Source organism: Prionailurus bengalensis, chromosome B4, assembly GCF_016509475.1.
Source record: "Prionailurus bengalensis isolate Pbe53 chromosome B4, Fcat_Pben_1.1_paternal_pri, whole genome shotgun sequence".
Classification (NCBI taxonomy): Eukaryota; Metazoa; Chordata; class Mammalia; order Carnivora; family Felidae; genus Prionailurus; species Prionailurus bengalensis.
In genome coordinates this window covers 43501497-43512756 of record NC_057358.1, presented here as the reverse complement: position 1 = coordinate 43512756, position 11260 = coordinate 43501497, and the positions used below count along the sequence as shown (strand labels likewise).

The 11260-nt window shown below is 41.2% G+C and overlaps 1 long non-coding RNA gene across 1 annotated transcript; it reads right to left on the bottom strand.

Moving 5' to 3' along the window:
- Positions 1 to 305: 305 nt before the first annotated feature.
- On the bottom strand, positions 306 to 1884 carry LOC122473855. Its single transcript, XR_006294729.1, has 3 exons — positions 1655 to 1884; positions 1290 to 1364; positions 306 to 648 (listed from the first exon to the last, which is right to left on the bottom strand). It is a non-coding gene; the product is annotated as an uncharacterized LOC122473855 (long non-coding RNA).
- Positions 1885 to 11260: the final 9376 nt, after the last annotated feature.

Sequence of the window (11260 nt, the reverse complement as noted above, 5' to 3'; positions counted from 1 at the left end):
CAAGGTAATCAAAAGCTAGAACAGATTCCATACCCAGAAAAGATCACCAAGATTGCTTGACAAATAGAGTCACCTAGACATGGCTTCCTACCTGAGTTACATACTTAACCTTGACAGAGCTGGGCACTTACAATAATATTTCAACTGTTATCCCAACAAGGGACTCGCCTTCATTTGATCAAGTCAGCTTAATGCCAAAACGCCCAGATATGGCCCCAACAACGAAAACTAATCAATACCAAATAGGAGTAGAGGTGAACAATTCTACCTAAAATACAATCAAATACAATCCAGCCACACATCAAAATAATACATTTTATTTACAGATACAATAATCATTGAACATCAAGACACCTTTTGGTACAACCTCTTATAACAACACCGTATATTCATTGGACTCTCCACTTATCACAATTGCAGTTGCCTTTAAAACATCATTTCTCAAATTTCGATGCGGCCGTCAGACCTCTAATGGCGCTGGTGACAAGTAAGCCCAGGTCGAGGTACACAAAAGTAACACGGATTCACAGTGTTGCACTCTCTGAAATCTTGAGTCGATGAAAGCAAGTCCACGAATATTTCCAGTGGCTGATCTTCTACAAGCAGTGGTCATTTCAGAGCATGTAGCATATTTGAAACAAGTTCTTCCTGGAAGAAACGTTTAAAACATGTTAAAATTAATTGTGCACTTCCGGGGTGCTGTGGGTAGCTGGAGACTTGGATAAAGTCCACACTTCAGAAACAAAATGTGAAAAGAAATATTCTCTTCAGTGACCTGACACGTGTGTTCTGTATACTCTCACGGTATTCTCAAGATGAACACAAGTGATAAGTTTCGTATTTGTAAGACTTTGCATCACAACACTCAGACAGACAGGGATGCCTGGGAGCTATGTTGGTTAAGCCCCCAAATCTTGGTTTCAGCTCACGTCACAACCTAATGCTTTCTTGAGTTCGAGCCCTACGTCCGGCTCTGGGCTGACAACATGGAGACTGTTTGGGGTTCTCTCTCTCTCTCTCTGCCCCTCCCCAACTCATGCCCTAGCAGCCATGTTGCCTCTCTCCCTCTCTCTCTCTCAAACTACATAAATAAAGTTTAACAATATATCTATTTTTTAAAAAGTTAATAAATTGGACAACACAAAGAATGAGGTGTCTTATGGGTTTCATTGTTGATGGGGATCTCAGCCCACGGCCGCTGGTCAAGCCAAAGAAACCGCAAAGAAACACATAAAGGTGTTGGAAAAAGACAGAATTCAGTGACCATGGAGCAGGTTGGGAGTACTCACACAGCTCTTCACTTCTTCCATTGTTTCGTACAACATTTTGAGAAACTGTCTCCTCTTTTTATGGTGCGAGATTACCTTAAGGAAAACACAATCAAATGGGACGTATTATTCAATCTTATTTCATGCAAAATTTTGGAAACTCTATTCTTTCATTGTCCACGTTTTCATCACTGCAAACTGTTCATGTTGCTGTACTCTCCAGATGAGTACAACTCTGGGAAATTGCAACTATTGGAAACGACTCTCTTTTCTTTCCTAATAATACCAAGTTAGAGGCTATTCTCCTTGGAAGGAGACCTCTGACATCAAGACACATGGCCATTTTGGGGAGACGAATTTTCCGCACGACTTGCCATCGGCCTTACCTTTTTCCGGCCATGGTGGCGAGTTTTCCTGAGTTTCTTCTCTGTTCTTGATTCCCACATTCCATCCTGGTCCCGCTCAGGAACCAGCGATGTTTTCTCTGCCTCCTGATCATCCGGCTTCCAATCTGACACTTCAAAGAAAGCCAGCTCTGAAGGGGAAATGAAGAAGGTCAGTTTTTCCAGACTTGGGGATATTTGAGATTAAGATCCACCCATGTAGAAATATATACATGAAAGAGTGACTATGTGAATGAACAATCCAACTGATAGAGGCTAAAATCCTGAAATCTGTCCAAAGCATATGCAAGAAACCAGAAATACAACATCTGGTCTCTGATGTCTCATCCCTAACTTTTGCCCCACCCCAGTCATCTTCAAAACCTCTTAGAGACACAGACAAACCTCGTGAAGGAGCTTGACACACATCTTCCTTTCCTGTCATTTCTTTTTCTCCATTTGCTGGCATCTCCAACAGCATTTTAATATCATCTTCCATTTCATAGTTTTGGAGAAACTGGGCTAGAAACCCATCGCCAACAACGGGTTTATCTGATAATACAGAAAAGAAATGGTGAAATTTGGAGACTCCAGGGATATTATATTTCCCAAAACATATTTTTCTGTACAACACTCAGTAATACCCCTACATCATGAATTAGAGTTAAGCCATGGGTGGGTGCTATGGAAAACAGAGCAGAAAACAGTTAGATAACAAAGAGAGAGGGGCGCCTGGGTGTCTCAGTCATTAAGCATCTGACTCTTGGTTTCCAGTAAGGTCATGATCTCACAGTTCTTGGGATCCAGCCCGCGTCCACCTTTGCACTGACAACATGGAGTTTGTTTGGTTTTTTCTCTCCCCCTCTCTCTTCTGCCCTCTCCCCCCCGCCCACCCTGACACAAATAAACAATTAGAAACAAAAAAACATGAGGGATACAGGTATCATCTGAGAGCGATATATTCACTCAGGTCTTAGAGTAAAAGACAAGTAAAGATTTCAATTCCTACAAGGCTAAAAGCTCTCACATTTAAACACATAGTCTTGTCCTTGGCATTGAGTTCTTCCTTTGCCTAACCAGCAGAGAAGTGTTGAAAGGTCAATAGATAGACATTAAGGATCTTAAAGGCAACAGCTTAAAGGAATAACACACACAAATTCTAAAGAGAAGGACAGTGTTGTCAAAAGAATACCTGTATGGGAGATATCCTCTCTTTGACGTATGTTCACGGGAATTTCCATTGAACGATTCTGGAAAACAAAATGGAGAAGATTTTCAATATGGTGGGACTTCTGAGCCCATTGGAGCAGATAGATTTCTTAGACATGGTGGACGACCAAAGGCGATATTTGTGAGGGTCTTTTTGCTCAATACTGTCACTCGGAAGGTGAACTGAAACTAAGGCTGTAATCTCCACAAACTTTAATGGTATCTGATACGTTTAGTCCGGACACTGGTAGGCAGTTAGGTCCTTGAAGGCAAGTTGGAGACAATTGCACAGTCTATGGCTTTGCCCTGATGCCACCCGCTGTGACTCTGGGCCCAGCATTTGGCTCATGAAACATCCAATACAGTTGCAGACTATCAATCCAGCCTCCATTGTTATACTCCCATACTCCTCACAAGCACCTTTACAATTCTAGGTAATTCTCGAGAGCCCCCAAGTATTAAGCGGTGCCATAGTTCAATGCTAATCTTTCCTTCATGCAACAGCCCCTCCGTGTTAAGCATGCCCTCGACATGGACTCACTAGTATTTCCACGTGCCCAAGGTCAAAACTCCCCTAGGCATCTCCAGGATGCTTCTTGGCCCTCAGAGTATTCTACAACCTGCATAATAGTTTTCTGCTAGTCCCATTTTCCTCTAACTCCCGGGAAAAAACGATAACCCACCTGGCATGGCAAGCTCTCCATCCTTGAAATGGCTGAAGACAGATTTCCACCTGGAGCCTTCTGTTTTTAAAGGCAAGGAAATCGCATTAGCATTCACCAAATCAAGTCCATCAAGTCGTTACAGGAAGCTTGGCTCTCACCTTTATCCCTGATAACATGAGGACCTTCCAGACTCTTTCACCATGAAGATGATACTCCCACTTTGATTTGAGTGCATACGTTTTCTATGGGTACCTTGGATCCCTGAGGCCCATTTATGGAAGTCACGTGTAAAATCCCTGGATAAGTGAATTTTCAGGGTCAGAGTCTAGTTCCCAAACACAATCATATGGACCCCGCACCTAAATTTTAGGAAGATTCGTAGCAGAGCCCAGGGAGACTGAGTGTAACCGTAACTATTGAGAAGCCAGCTACAAAAGAATTCTTCAGTTCAAATTATCTGTTGTTTCCTTCTAGAATTTTGATTTCAGCAAGAAAATACAAATTTGGCATTGCAGAGTTGGCTTTAAAATATATGATAACCTCCTAAGAATTTATGTGTTTACTCTGTCAACCAATACAATGGCAGTGTTTTTGTCAAGGCGATACAAGTTTTTCGAGTATTTTTATCAGGCTCAGCCAACTGAAATCCTACTAGGAAATCAACTAAAGTTCCTGTGTCCCCCGGGCACCTGGGTGGTTGAGTCAGTTAAGCTTCTGACTTCAGCTTAGGTCATAATCTCATGGTTGGTAAGTTTGATCCCCACGTGGAGGGACACTGCTGACAGTTCAGAGCCTGGAGCCGGCTTCACATTCTGTGTCTCCCTCTCTCTCTGCCCTCCCCCGCTTACCCTCTTTGTCTCTCTCTCCCAAAAATAAAGAACACTACAAACGAAATTGTTTTAAACCCTTCAACAAAACTACAGACAAATCATATTGATTAACATAGATTTGTTAAGATCTTAAAAGGTTGCTTAGAAAAGTAATGTGTTAGGGGCTCCGGAATGGCTTAGTGGGTTAAGCCTCTGACCTGGGCTCAAGTCATGATCTCATGGTTAGTGAGCTCCAGCCCAACTTCCTGTGAGCCCTGTTTCTCTCTCCCCACCCCCTTCCCCTGGCTCACCTGGGCCCAGTCTCGCTCCCTCTCAAAAAAAATAAAAAAGAAAAGCAATATATTAGGAAGAAGTACACTTTACTGCAGGAATTCAAGAACGGTTCGGCATATAGGAATCAATTAACATTATCTGTTTAGGTTGCAAATTAACACTATAAACTGAGGAAGACAAGTCCCAGTGATAATGCTGATAGGTATCAGAGGAAAATATGTGATGCTCTACAGCAACTTTCACATTTTAAGAAATTCTCATCAAATTAGATGCAGTGAAGCACTTTTTTTTTAATTTCAGACAAGTTAATTAGCATATAGTGCAACCATGATTTCAGGAGTAGATTCCTTAATGCCCCTTGACCTATTAGCCCATCCCACCTCCCACAATCCCTCCAATAACCCCCTGTTCATTCTCCATATTTAAGAGTCTCCTACGTTTTGTAATCCTCCATTGTGTATATTTATCACATCAATGTATTACTCCATTGTATATGTATATATCACATGTCCTTTTCCATTCATCTGTCGATGGACATTTGGGCTCTTTCCTTACTTTGGCTATTGTTGGTAAACACTTTTTACAAAATGAATGAATATAGATAGGACAGATATTTTAACGTTGACGTTTTTTTCTTCTCTTATATTTTTGAGTATTTCTTCTCTTTTCCATTTTTTACATTTAATGTTTATTAATTTTGAGAAAGAGACAGAGACAAAGAGTGAGCAGAGGAGGGCCAAAGAGAGAAAGAGGGACACAGAATCTGAAGCTATCTCCTGGCTCTGAGCTGTTAGCACAGAACCTCACATGGGGCTTGAACTCATGAACCACGATATCATGACTGGAGCAGAAGGCAGATGATTAACCGACTGCGCCACTCAGGTGCTACTTTATCTAATTTTTCTAGGCCCATGGTCTGTTCTTTCCAAGCCTTAGGTCCCAGTCCAATGGAGATTATATCTTTGCATTCTGCTCTCTTGACGATGAGCAGTTTTCAGTAACTTTCTATCCAATTTTTTTAGTATATCATTTAAAAAACTGAGCTCTTTTTTGAGTGTATGATCCTCCTTCTTCATATTTAACACTGTTTCTTTTTCATACTCCCCTTTTTAAAATATTTTTTTCATCTTCAAATGGGTAGGATTCTTGCCAGACTCCCGGGCTAAGAGGCATGTAGATTTCCCTTGGCTTATTGCATTTGATAAGCCTATGTGTGGGTTGAATGCCCTTCTAAGAGCAATGTTTACCCGTCGCTCTGTTGTCATTAGCACTCACCTCAATTCCTAGTGGTCTACCTCAAATCTTTCATCGAAGGCAGTGTTTGTTAAACTGAAGATCACAACATATTAACAGATCCTGATATCACTTTAGAAAATCACACCTAGAAATGTCCATGTGCATTGCACGTAACTGTGTAATGACTGCTTAACCATGGCTGTTTTCAGTTGTATGTACGTATTCATGCATATGTGCGTAAAATGCGTTTCTTACTGTGGTCATAGTCACAATTGTTGAAGAGCACTGCTCTTGGCTGGATATGCTGTACTAACATCAGTTGATACCTTAGTCCCACTGCCTGTCTCTCGAATCCTTTGAAATACAGGAACGTAACAAAATTTAAATCCACCGTCTGAGGCACGAGTTGTCACACATCAAAAGAGAATAAAACTTTCTCTGATACTCTGACGCGTCTCTCCTTCCCTATTTCCTCAACCCTGCTGGCCCTGGCCTTTGCAAAGACTGCTTTTCAACGCAGTGATAAAGGATTAAATGCAATGGATAGCGTCCACAGTTCAGGGATAACTAACTGTTCCATATTATGCTTTAACAGGACCCTATATCTCTAAACAAGGGAGAGGAAAGGAGGCAAGAATAAAGTATCTTTCAGACTCCTCTCAGGTAGATGGAGCTGCTGTATCTGTTTACAACCCATCATCACCACCATCTGTGCATTCAGTGGAAGGAAATCGTGATTTACTATTATTCTTTTACTTAACTTTTTTTTTTTTTTCCAAACTCGTCTGTTTCATGCTACGTATTTCCTGGAGAAACTGCAGTAAAATTTCCAGTCTGATGACATTTGAAACAACTTATTTTATTTATTTTTTTAATTTCTTTTTTTAACATTTATGCGTTTTTGAAAGACAGAGTGACACATTGTACGAATGGGGGAGGGGCAGAGAGAGGGGAAGACACAGAATTCCAAGCAGGCTCCAGGTTCCAAACTGTCAGCACAGAACCCGATGCGGGGCTCGAACTCATGGACCCCAAGAGCGTGACCTGAGTCGAAATCAGCCGCTCAACTCAGGTGCCCCTTCTTTGATTTTATTTTTTAAGTTTATTTAATTATTTATTTTGAGATAGAGACATCACAAGTCTCGGAGGGGCAGAGAGAGAGGGAGACAGAGAGAATCTCAAGCAGGCTGTGGGCTGCCCCCACAGAGCCCAATCTGGGGCTCTAACTCACGAGAAAGTGGGATCATACCTGAGCCGCAACCCACAGTCTGTCACTGAATCGACTCAGCCACCCAGGTGTCCCCGAAAGCACCTATTTTATTTATTAAAATCGTCACCTGCCTGTTTTGTGTATCATTATATCCACTTTTTTTCTCTCATCTCTTTTTCTCTTTCATTTTGTGTTCTTTGCCACTTTGGGAAAGAATTTCAACCTCAAATTGGACCCAGAGGATCCAGAAGGAAATATCCCCTGCATACGTGCTCTGCACTTAGGAAAACAACGTGTGAGAACTACGGGGCTGATTTTCCATAAGTGCCCGATTTACAGAAAACTGATAACGTTGACATCGTCTGAAATGATAGGGAATTGGTCAGGGGTTGCCTTGTGTGACCCTCGTGATGTGTTGATTCACCTACAGTGTCCAGACATGTGAACAGGAAATGCCCCCGATCAGGTCGGTCTCACCAAAGAAGCCCAAGGGAACTGCATTTGGATGATTGGATTGCTTTTGTCTGCTGGGGGAATTTTCAAAAGCTGGCGTCTGTTTTTATTTAAACAGATTTTGAGTCAACTCTCCCCTCTTGATCCCCTGCTCATAATCACAATGGTAATATCCACTTCCTTCAGGATGCCTACACTTCTGTCTTTAGAAATAATTACAGGACATTGAAGCACTTAGGCCCTCCCCATACACACTTGTTCTTACCCACAACTAATGAAAGGGCATATACTAAATCAAGCACTTAGAAAACATTCACGCTCTGGTAGAACAGTCTTTCCACAGTCCGTTCCAGATGAAGACACACCTCACAACTCACAGCCTGGAAACTTTTTCTGTTGGAAAGACAGCTCCAAAAACACTCTTCAACGTCACCGGCAAGGCCTCTACCAACTATTATTATTAACCAATCTCTGTGCAGCCAGACTTCAAGGCACAGACTCCTGGATTCATGGGTCCCACCCCAAGTAAGCCCCACATCTGCATGGACTTGTACACCAACTAGTGACCTGACACTGAAAATTCCTGGGAACTGAAGCAGACAGCATCTGAAGTAGACAACCTACCCGAGGTATACAGACCAGACCTGTATAACTTGACATTTTTTTAAATTACTCTAGGCTTAATATTTCATCCCATTCAGGCCTTCCATTGATCTTGCTCTAGTTTTCCTGACATTCTTTACTTTAGCTTTAACACATCATTTTATCCCTACCTTACAGAAACTCTGATTCTGCTACCTTACTGATTATTGGATTTATGCCAGAGCAAATAATGCTCATGATGAACCCGAATTGTGGCGCAACTATTGTCTTTAGAAGGATGGCGAAACCTATCTGGCAAAGATAACGGATCTTCCTGTGGTAACTTTGAAACCATTCACGTCCTCTTTCTAGAAGTGTGGCACCAAATATTATGGCTTTCCATTGGGTTTCCCTTACTCATAAAGGGATACCCTCACTCAGGTCTGGACTCTTACCCAAAATCTGTTTTGAAAACTATTATGAAAGTGGAAACACTCTAGGATATCTCCCACTAACTACTTATAACTATGTTATTTTATATAACCAAATAAACATGAGGGAAACTTAATTCAACTTGCTTCTTCCCTAGATATCTTTTTCCCCCAGATATCCAGACTTCCAGCAAAACCTTACTGATATTACATCAACTCACTTGTTACTTCAGGTCTATACAAATTTAAGATGTTCACATAACCATTCCCATAATGCTAGTAAACCAGATTATCATATGCTCCATGTAAATGATTCTATTTCTGGTCATGCTATTCTCTCTTTCATTTTAGGAAAAAGAATTTGGTCAAAGGGACCCAAGTATGCTCGACTATGCTTTATGCTTAGAATACATTGGATATTTCTTTCTATGTGGGAAAAAAAAAAAAAAGGTATATTCTATCCTTTCCCTTAATTGGAAGGGACATTGTGGGATCATTGCCGTCACCCCTGATGCCAAAATTAGGAACACTCTTTCCTCTATTGCTTATATATCTAATCTAGAGTCTTTCTCCTATCAACTTAAAAGGACACAGCAGAACTGGGAAGTTTACACTTTTGGGTGGATATCTACAAATAACCCTATAGAAATGGTTTGGGGCATGCTTTCTCCAGGGACTTTTGAGCTTGGATTGGAGTAGCAGACCTTGAAAAAGCAATTTGTGGTCTTTCTAGAATCATGTCTACCACTTTCGATGCTTCTGTCTGAGCTTTTAACTACCAACAAGCCCAAATAAGCCTCGCAGGAATAAGCTTTACTACAACTTTAGGCTGCAGAGCCCTAATCCTGCTTAGCAGGGGGGAGCATGTGCCCTCCTTAAAAAGTTGTTTTTGATGTTGTTTTGATGTCAGTAACCTGGAAAATGTTGTTTTGATGTCAGTAACCTGGAAAAAATAACACAAGCACTAAAAATAATGAAAGACACTATCGGGCAGAATACTGCCTTCTTCTGCTAGTGGAAGTTAGCCAAACTCTTGGAACCTGGGACACGTTTGATCTACTAAGCATAAGCAATTGGGCAAATTGGCTGAGAAGTACATTTTAATCACTAGCTATCATTGAGGTTTTGGTCATCAGTTTACTTGTTTTCTTAAATCTCTATTGTTTTGTATTAGTAAGCAAATGTCTTCTTCCCAAATATAGGTACAAAATAAAATTCTTTCCTTTTCAAAGGCTTTTCCTGGAACTCAACTAACCATGGAAACTAAACCATCCACCCTAGAGGGACATAACTGGGATTCTTCGTTTTCAACCCTCTTGTTCAAATAAGGCCAGTGAAATCCCATATCACGTTCCTCCTCTGTGGGACAAGACGCAAAAAGATGATCCTCCTCAGCTTCATGGAAAAAGACCCCTGCACCTGAGAACAGCCCTTCTCAGCTCCAGGGAACATACAATACAATCTGCATTGTATACAAATGAATACAATGAATTGTAACAATGAATACAACCAACATTGTTTTCTATGAAAGATCTTGATCAAAGGAGGAAATGGAGGGGGGTGGGGGGGGGGAAGAAAGGAGGAGAGGGATATGAAAGAATTTGGAAACGGAAAGTGGAGAATGGAAAGTCTCATGTATGTGCCTTCAAGGGGAAAAGACATAAGGAATGAGAGAGAGACTGATTTCCCATAAATGCCTGATTTACAGAAAACAGATAATGTGGAATTTTCTTAAATGATAGGGAATTAGTCAGGGGTTCCCTCTCATGAGCATTGTGGAAATTTTTGCTTGTGGTTTCCAGAGACACGAACAATGAACCGGGTCAGGACGATCTCACAAAAAGCTGACTTGAGCTTTATGTGTATGATTGAACTGGTTCTGTCTGCTAGGGGACTTTTCAAAGCTGGTCTATGTTTTTTATTCTAAATGAATTCTCCCCCCTTTCTATTCCCTGCCCATAAATGCAACCAATCCCAAACCCTCAACAGTAGCTTGCTCGAGTTTGTGTGTCCCACAATGCGATTCCTCTGTTATTCCCAAATAAATTCATCTTTTTTGAGCTCGCCGCAGTTTACTTCTTTACTAGGTCGACAATTTCTTTCTGTTTTTTACTACTTTACCTTATTTTTCATATTTGACCTTTTTTCTTTAGCATACATCTATTTTCCTCTTTTTCAGTTTTCACTTAACTTGTTCATTATTTTAACAGTTTGTTACATTCTTTTAACCATGGCTCTGTTTCACCTTTTCATGGACTTATCCATGTTTTGCATTAGAAAACGTTATCCCGGGGCGCCTGGGTGGCGCAGTCGGTTAAGCGTCCGGCTTCAGCCAGGTCACGATCTCGCGGTCCGGGAGTTCGAGCCCCGCGTCGGGCTCTGGGCTGATGATGGCTCAGAGCCTGGAGCCTGTTTCTGATTCTGTGTCTCCCTCTCTCTCTGCCCCTCCCCTGTTCATGCTCTGTCTCTGTCCCAAAAATAAATAAACGTTGAAAAAAAAAAATTTAAAAAAAAAAAAAAAAAAAGAAAACGTTATCCTGAAGGTACAGTTGTTTCAATTTCTGGACTTTTCTTCTCACAGTCTCAAAAAAGTTCTAACTTCCTTAATAGTCACTCTGTTATCTCACCTGCAGTTTCCCCTTTCTCAATCCCCATGCAAAAAATTTGAAATTGTAATTCTAAAGATTTACAACCCAAAATCTGCACCACGATCCCATGAT